The sequence below is a fragment of the Osmia bicornis genome, chromosome 8, assembly GCF_907164935.1.
Source record: "Osmia bicornis bicornis chromosome 8, iOsmBic2.1, whole genome shotgun sequence".
NCBI classification, from domain to species: domain Eukaryota; kingdom Metazoa; phylum Arthropoda; class Insecta; order Hymenoptera; family Megachilidae; genus Osmia; species Osmia bicornis.
The window spans coordinates 4,410,911-4,419,938 of NC_060223.1; the positions used below are offsets into that span (position 1 = coordinate 4,410,911).

The following is a 9,028-nucleotide window of genomic DNA, read 5'->3' on the forward strand; positions in this document are numbered from 1 at the left end:
AGTGATCATAAATTGGGTCCGTAACGGTAATAAAAAAAATCTAACAATCCACAAAGTTAATAGATTAATTTTCAATGTTTTAATCTCGGATTTACCCCGCGAATGGTGCGTTTTTTTATTTCGAGCAGGGAGTAGAATCCAACGAGAACGTCGCGCTCGCGAACGTTAATACGCTTTAATCCGGCGCGTTAACTCGGCCGAGCAGAGCGGAGCGGAGAGGATTGGATCGTGTCCATTCGACGGGATCGTCTCTCGCGTAAATCGAGTTAGGCGAGTTGTTTCGCGTTGATCCCGTTGTTTGTTACCTGATTACGCGTGTCTCGCCGACCGTCCGTTTGTTCTACCCCTAGCTTTCGATCTGAATTTCAACGACGGATTTCCAGTGACCAGTTTCAAAGATGAAAAACGAGGGAGAACTGTAGCTACGGAAGTGAAATTCGATTATCAACACTGGGGGTTGATTTTTTATCGTTCACCTCTGGTCCCGTTTCCCCGCTACGCGCCGACTAATTGTGTTAGTTTCGCAGTTACTCTTATTCGTAGTGAATGATTTATCACAATTTGTTTATTCTGTTATGAATTTTAAGGAGTTGGGCCGACTTGAAAATTTCAAAAAATCGAATCTTTTGTTTTTGGCTTAAACAAATTTTTAGAATATAGTGGTAAATTAAAAATTTATTCTGATTTAAAACTTGAAACGCTTTTTTCCCAAAATTACATTTTTAGAGCTCGAAGAATTTTTTATCGATTTACTTCAAATTTTGACAGTATTTTTGACAATAAATTAGCAAAAGAAATGCATATGGATTTTGCGATCCATTAAAAATTTTCTGAATTATAGAAAATTTCATACAAAATTTTTTACCTGAAAATGAAATTCTTCGTTCAAAAACTAACTTCATTGATATTTTGAAAAATCCATGTGTATTTCTCTAGAAAATTGTATATATTTACACAATGAAAATTTTTTGTTCTGCCCCAGAATCAGATAGTAACCACTGCTACAGCTCGCCGCGGAAGGGGATGAAATTAACTACGTCACTTTTGACAGGTTTAGAGTTGCCATTTTGGAAAAAAATAGTAAACTAAAAAATTTTTTTACACTTCGAAATATCTACAATAGAGTGTCTAAAAAAAATTCCTAAAAATCACGCAATTCAAGATGTACCCTTGTGATCAAATCAAGCTTTCCTCGGAAAAATAACGAACTAAGAAAAGCAGGCCTGAGATATAGAGAAAATTATTTACTGTCCCAGTGAAAATATTTGTATTCCAAGAATCATTGATTCTATTTGAACGATCAATCATCAAAGTGTTAATAATTCGATCGTTTTCACTAAATTCAATCAGAAATTGCGTTCTTTCGTTCGGAAAACTCTCGAAACAAAACGCAAATCTCTAAATCGTATTAACAAAATTGTTTGTTTCCCGCGTGAATGAAACTGTTTTCTCTTTATAAAGCTTCCACCGAGCGATCAAGCGAGGACACGAATAAACGTGAAAATGGGCGTAAATAAATCGCTCAATTCTATTGCCCCCCATTTGTTTTCAGACACGATGAAAATAAATTTCCCAATTGTAGTGCATATCAAGCAGCGAGACAAAAGCGATTTTTCATGGACGAAATTTTGTAATAATATATTGAGAGAAGATGGGATTAGGGAGGCTGAAAGGTGTTGCTGATCGATTTTGAAAGATTTCACGCAGCCGTCTGTGCGGGTTAACTGAATCTCTATCTTAGCGACTAGGTTAACGAGGTCGTAACCTACATTCCGCATCTGATGCTCCACTAAATTAAAGCAATTATTGTAATATCGCATTGAACTACATTTTAGAATCTTCAATAGTCACAGAATTGTGGAAATCTGGTGTGATGATTCTTTCGACATAAATTTTATACCACTATTCAACAGACTTTACAGTTGAATTGATATTTTACTGAAAATTAATGAGAGAAAAATAATTTTTTATCAATAATGAGTCTATTATAATAAGATTCTTTAAATAAGTTATCCATTTTATTTGCAAATTATTTTCTATTATTAAAATAATTTAATTTTTCTGATATTTTATTGAAAATTGTGGAGAGAAAAATATATTCTTAGAAGAAAATATTATAATCTTATTATAATAAGGTTCTTAAAATAAATTATTCACTTAAATTGCAACATATGTGCTATTATTAAAGTAAGTTTATAAATGTTTTGAAAGTTTATTGGAAATTGTTGAAAGAAAAATATTTTTCCAAAAGAAAATATTATAATAAGGCTCTTTAAATGAATTATTCATTTCATTTGCAACTTAATTTCAATTATTAAAGTGATTTCATAAATTTTCTGATAGTTTATTAAATATTGTTGAGGGAGAAATATTTTCTCAAAGAAAAATAATACTTTTCATCAATAATGATTCTATTATAACAAGGTTCTTGAATAAATTATTCATTTAAATCGCAATTCATTTTCTATTATCCAAGTAATTTCATAAATTTTCAGATTGAAAATTGTTAAAAGAACAATATTTTCTCAGAAGACCAAATCCAATTCTCCCAGAAGAAAATATCTTTTCTGAATAATAATTTTATTACAAGAAAATACAAGATAATATTTTTTATCAATAATGATTCTATTTTAATAGTGTTCCTTAAATAAATTATTAATTCCATTTGCAACCTATTCTTTTCTATCAAACTAATTTTATAAATTTCCTTTTTACACCTCTATTTAAAACACAAATTCTCCTATCTTATAAATGATTTCCCTTCATCCCTTTGAAAAATAATGTCGATAAGCGTATCGGCTTTTGATGTCTGCCGGCAGATCGTTGACACAGAATGTCCTATCGTCGGTGGAGAGCAGGATAATAGGGAGATTTTGAAAATATGCACGGTACAGGACACATTGTATGGGTCCTCCCTATCCAAGCGATTCCTTTCAAGGGTAAGAATAGACGCGAGTTTGGTAAAGAGGGTTCGAACGGCTTTCGTTACGTACCATATAGGTCAGCGAGGTCACGACCTAAATTGTATTTTGATGTTAGCTGGGGAAATTCGCGCGATTAATTCGTGGAAATGGCAACCAGCGCTACGTGCAATTTCTGTTAACGAACCACTAAAGATTTTACGACACTGTCACGTCGTGTCGATGAGCGAGAAAATTATGCTGAAAATAATTTCTTTTAAACGTCAAATTTTTATTTAACTCCAGCTTGAAAATTTCGGTAATAAAATTATCATTTTATTTTGCAAAACGTGTACAAAAAATTAATTAATTACTCTTTTTTCCCCTTTTTATAAACATTTAATTTTAAACCTCCTTCAAATTGGCGACATCAATTAAAATTTTTTTAATCCCCGCAGCGGTTAAAAATGTTACATCTGAAAACATTTTGAAAGAAGCGGAAGCTGGATAATTTTGTTGGAAAATATTAACCGTGCTTGGAAAAGCCAGCGGGTAATTTTTTTCTCCGAAGATGTGCCGCGAGAATTACCTTTTTATTACAAGGATAACAAGATTGATTACGGAAAATTGAAATCAGATAAAATGATGCATAGAATAATTCTTCTGTCCACAGTAGAAGTTCTTTCATTTGTCAAAAACATTAAATTTTCTCTCGTTTCCTTATTTTCTTCAGTTTTAAAGCTCTGAGAATTTCAGCAACGAGAATTCTTTGCTGACAGAAAATACAGAAACATGGTTTCATATAAATCTCTGTCCCTGCAGTACGTGGGACGTTTGAAGAAAGATGAAATCCAGCCATTTCTTTTCGTCTGTCACTGTAAACATTAGTCGGAAAAATTCGTAGAGATTTCAAGTGCATCTTACCGCGCAAGTCAATGGGGTCACAACCTGAATTTAGCTTTCGAAGAATCGCTAAAATTGCGAACGAACAAGGTGTACTTTTCTCTTTCAATATTAAATAACGTTTCTCAGAGGGGCTGATTCCGATGCTCCACACGAATCTCAACTAATTTCATCGGACATTTGCTGATTCGAGGAACACGTCTGTTCCCTTGAAGAAGCTAATAAAACAACGTGAGCCGAGTGACAATGCATGTACATTGTATTGGAAAGAAATGAATTAAATATGACAATCAACCCTTTTTGTTCGAGGCTTGAAATTCGATTAAAAAAATATGATTTCGTCCTTAATTATTGGAGAATTGCTATTCTATTTGATTAACTCAATTTTTATTCTGAATTATTTTATTATGATGTAATATTAAATGGAGGGATAGGCCTTGGACTTTAAAAAAAAACGAAAGTGTCTTGTGACAAAACTTGATAATGCTTTCAGAATGACAACTCAAATTCGACCTGTTTGAATTTTTGCAAATAGCTCCATTTTACTTTAAAAAAAATATTCGCGAGAAGTATTTTTGGCAATTTGAAAGCTAAGATACAAAATTTTGTGAAAAATAATTTAGAAAAAAATTATTTGCTGTCTTATCTACAGAGTTACCGACTTGATAACATATCAACCAAGTTTCCTACAGCTCAGACTTATCGACAAGTAGTTTCTACTGTATTTCAATAGTTGGCGCCAGTGGTTTAGTGACTGTCAGAGGGTTGCTCGGTAAGTCGGTAAGTCGGTAACTCTACTATCGCGTGATTCCTAATCGTACAAACGCAACTTTATTCAGGGCCAGTTCACCCTTGATAAAATCAAAACATTGGAAGTAAATACGTGCAAACACTGACTCTACCGACCGCCTTGCGCGCGGCCATAACAATTCCTGGAAGAAGAGATTAATGAGGAGGTATGGGATGAATGGAAATATACAAAAGAAAACAAACATCCTTATTGAGCGGAAATACTGTTATGTGTAAATGGAAATATCAGTGTTCGTGAAATATTTTCAACGAACACGAATATTATTTGAGTTTAATATGGATCCTAGATAGTATCGTAATAATGAAATATATGAAATAATTGTTGATAATTATTTCAATGAATATTACATGGAAAGAAAGTCATTGTTTAATAAATATAATAGACTATTTTATTAAAGTAGAAGATTTTTGTTGTTAGAATTGTAAGCATACTAAAAATTCTTGGAAATTCTATTGTGTCGTGATTTATAAATTATCTAAATTCTTTTCAATAAACCAAGTCCTATAATTAATCATGCTTAAACAGCATGTGATTTAATAACATGATTCTATTTTATTATAAACTTGCACCGATAGCTGTATATTATAATATAATTACTGTGATTTAATAAAAATACATTGTTTAAAATGATGAAAATATAAGAGAAGCAATTATCTGCTTTACTAATCGAAATTATTTAATAAAATGAAAAATTAATTATCCTTTTTCTATTAATTAATCAAAGAAAAAAGTTTCTTTAATCTTTTCTTCCTTAACCTTGGTACCAATAATGAATTATCAAAAATTCTTACAATTAACAACGACTCAATAAAAGAAAGTAATAATAAACACTACTAATTGATTACAATAAATAAAAACGTTACCAATTCTTTACAAAATTATATTTCAAACCAACATCTGGTGTCATGGCGTTCTATCACGTTGTGCCTTTTCAACATCAACAAAATATCTGTAACAAATAAGAAATAAAAATTTATGTAAATAAAATTTGACACATTGTAATCAAATTATTATTAACAAACGATCGAACTGTATAATTTATGTAAAATATCTTAATAGGTTAGCTACGCGTACCTATGTATGTACTACTGGTACGGAAGGACGCTCTAAACACGTCTTACCACTTCGACGTTCGCGAATGGAATGGCGCGACCTTCCGATGGCGATCGTTCGGGTTTACTCGGCGGGGTACGGAAACAGATCGACAAACAGATTCTCAACGAAAAACGTTATCGAATTCTCTTGTGAAAATTAAATAACGTTTAAGAAATTAACGATATAAAAGGAAAGTAATTAAGATAATGCTCTTCCAACCTCAATTTATACTCGCGCCAAGAGTAAAAAAATTCACCTGGAGCATTTCTGAAGACTATTTAAGTCAGAAATAATGAATCTGGACTTCTCTTTAACTCTTCCTTCTGCTTTTCGTACGTCTGATATCAGCAATATAGTTTAGTATGATATTTTAATACAATTTAATTTCACTTGTCACAAACACGTACACTCAGGACGAAGTTTCGAAGGAAACTGAAGCATCGAAACAGACCTGCGTACATCGCCGATAATAACGATTCTGATTGGTCGACATTGGAAGGCAGATGACTGCCATTGGTGGAAATATAAAACTATGTAGTTCAAAACTGTAATCCTAAAATAAATGTAAAAGAAAAAATTGTATTGTGTATTTTTTTAGCTTCTTTACAATACCCATCTCGTTTTTAGCTCTAGTTATTTATAATTAACTAATGAAGCTTCCGTTGCTTTTCGATAGATGACGTCACTGTTCACTTAGTTTTGGAAAGTCGTCGGTAAGTTGTCGAGTAGTTTGCGCCCTTTTTGTATAGATAGTGCTGTAATCGAATTTGGGTTACTGTTTAGGCGCGATTTGATTTTGCAATTAAATTATAATTAACGTTTACACACCATCAATAATACAACGAATTAATACTATTTATTTTCCAATTAACCAGGGGAATGATAATTTTATGGTACTAAATATCATGTGTGACTAACCTTGTTTTTTAATGGAAACAGATGATTATTTATTGAATTAATTTTGCAATAGTATAACGTAGATAAACGTAAAGATAACGTAAATGTAATATAATTTATATAATATAATACAGAGAAACATTTCAACGTACGATATATTCATCATTGCAAAATAATATTAGTAAATTTTTTTGGCGGGCTTTTTAAAAAGGTGTGCTTTTATTAGATTACACATTAACATGAAAATTCGGTAATAATACGCTAAGGAGGATCAACGAATATCTTTATTAAAATAAATTAATCTCCCTACACATAAATATTAGAGACATATAATGAATGAATTACAATTTTCAAAATCTCAATCGATGTTGACAATTTTTAATTTTACAAAATAACTACATATAACTTTTATGGATCTATAAAATGCATTTTTTAAATATTGATTTTGATGCAATAATTTTTCCGGTAATTAATAGATGGCAATGATGGTAGTTTAAAAAAAGAAACATGAAAATTCTGTATCACACAAAATATTTTAGTTTAATTAAAATCCTAACAAAAAATATTTAATTTATTACATTTATTACTTTACAATACTATGAAATTATCAAGCTTAAATACTATTTTCTAACCGAAATTACAACCCCTAATGATGGCCAGTGATCTGCATTTGGGCTTAATACCAAAGAGCAAATATCATCGTTAGCTTCCGGGCTGATCGGTTAAGACGATAATCGCTTAGCCTAGTGATATGATCTGATTTACCATGATTTAACGTTTGATTAATGTCGACTGATATTCCAGCGTGGACAGAGATAAGGTTCAATTAATATAGCCATTCTGAAAGGCTGTTTACGGAATCTCTGCCGACAGGAAGCAAAGTCAATTTTCTGACAAGACAATTATGAAAAATAAAAACATTCAAAATTTACAATACAATATTTTTCAAAAAAATTAAATTTGATCAAATGCAAAATATATAAAAATCAATTAATTTCCTTATTACCTAATCACAATTAAATTCATCTATCGCTAATCTTTTAAATCCAATTAACTGTTAATGCATCTCGGGAACAGTACTGTCATGCCAAAAGGAGGATCACGCTGCCAGTTTATCCGTCGATTCTGTTTAATATTCAATCGGCAGATAAACTCGCGGAAATTGGAGAGTGCTCTAAAGCCGACGGTAATCAATAACAGCCATTGAACTGGTAATTAGTTTCGTATTACGGAAAGAATTTTACCTGTAAAGTCACACAGACATCGTTTGACCCGGTTCCGTCAATTAACGATGCCGTTTAAGTTTCAGCCATATCGTTCCACTGCTTTGTTGCTCGTTTCGTGCAAATATTTGGCGATATAGAATGCTCAAAGGTATTTTTAATCTACTCTACTTCTTTTCAATGAATTGAACTTTGGACAATTTTCAGAGGAGGAATGGATTAAAAATTGTTAAAAATTCATATGGATGAATTTCAAATGGTAAAAACTCTAATCACTTGTATAGAGAATTTTTACGTACTCTTCTCCTCGAGATAGATTATCTTTCCATTCTTTGTTTTTATTGCAAAAAAAGAGAGTACAGCTGGCAGGATGCCCGGATAGTTACGAAAAGGTCGTCGCGTGCTCTTGGAAACTATCGTCGGGCTTAAATCTTTTCTATATACTTCCCTTGTTCCGCTCTTCTGTTTTATACGTTGAAATCTCGACGGGCTCTCGGCGATTTTCATTTACCTACCTTTGAATCATTGGTACCGGCAACGAACTGAAAGTAATTAAACACGAATTTGCACGTGGACGATCGATGCTTTTCATTGTCGATCTCTCCGCTCTTCCAACTATTGATTCTGAAAATTGCGATAGAACTGCAGCCTCCCTCGTCGAGACTGTGCTCTCATTAATTCTTATTCGACTTGCAAATTTTCGGTATCATTTCAGTCACGTTGTATTCAATCGAACGATAATATTCCTGTTTTTCAGATCTTTAAAATTTAAACCATAAGTTGCATTTTGCAATACTTTTCTGCTATAAAATTATAATAAAATTGTTATATACTTGGATTCATTGTTTGTTGCAATCTACCACCAGCCATTTTGTACTAAGAATATTAACGAGAGCTTTATATAGTTATTTTTATTAAACTTTAAGCTTTGAATTGATATATCATAAGTTTTATTTTGTAATAATTTTATGTCATGAAATTATAAAAGAATCTATATGTATAATATGAGAATTATATTTCGATGCATTGTTTGTTGCAATCTCCCACCACCCATTTTGTGCTAAGAATATTAAAAAGAGTTTTATGTAGTTATTTTTATTAAACTTTAAGCTTTATATTGATGTATCATAAGTCCTATTTTGAAATAATTTTATGTCATGAAATTGTAATAGAATGTAAATATGTCAAAATTGATTTTT

The 9,028-nt window shown here is 31.6% G+C and overlaps 1 long non-coding RNA gene across 3 annotated transcripts in view; it reads right to left on the reverse strand.

Moving 5' to 3' along the window:
• LOC114878172 overlaps positions 1 to 6,123 on the reverse strand; it is a 48,471-nt gene extending 42,348 nt beyond the window's left edge. For all 3 annotated transcript variants that reach the window (XR_006829610.1, XR_003789708.2, XR_006829611.1), the window contains exons 1-2: positions 5,966 to 6,123; positions 5,478 to 5,563 (exon numbers count right to left, since the gene is read on the reverse strand). This is a non-coding gene — a long non-coding RNA (uncharacterized LOC114878172). The remainder of the gene's footprint in view (positions 1 to 5,477; positions 5,564 to 5,965) is intronic.
• Positions 6,124 to 9,028: the final 2,905 nt, after the last annotated feature.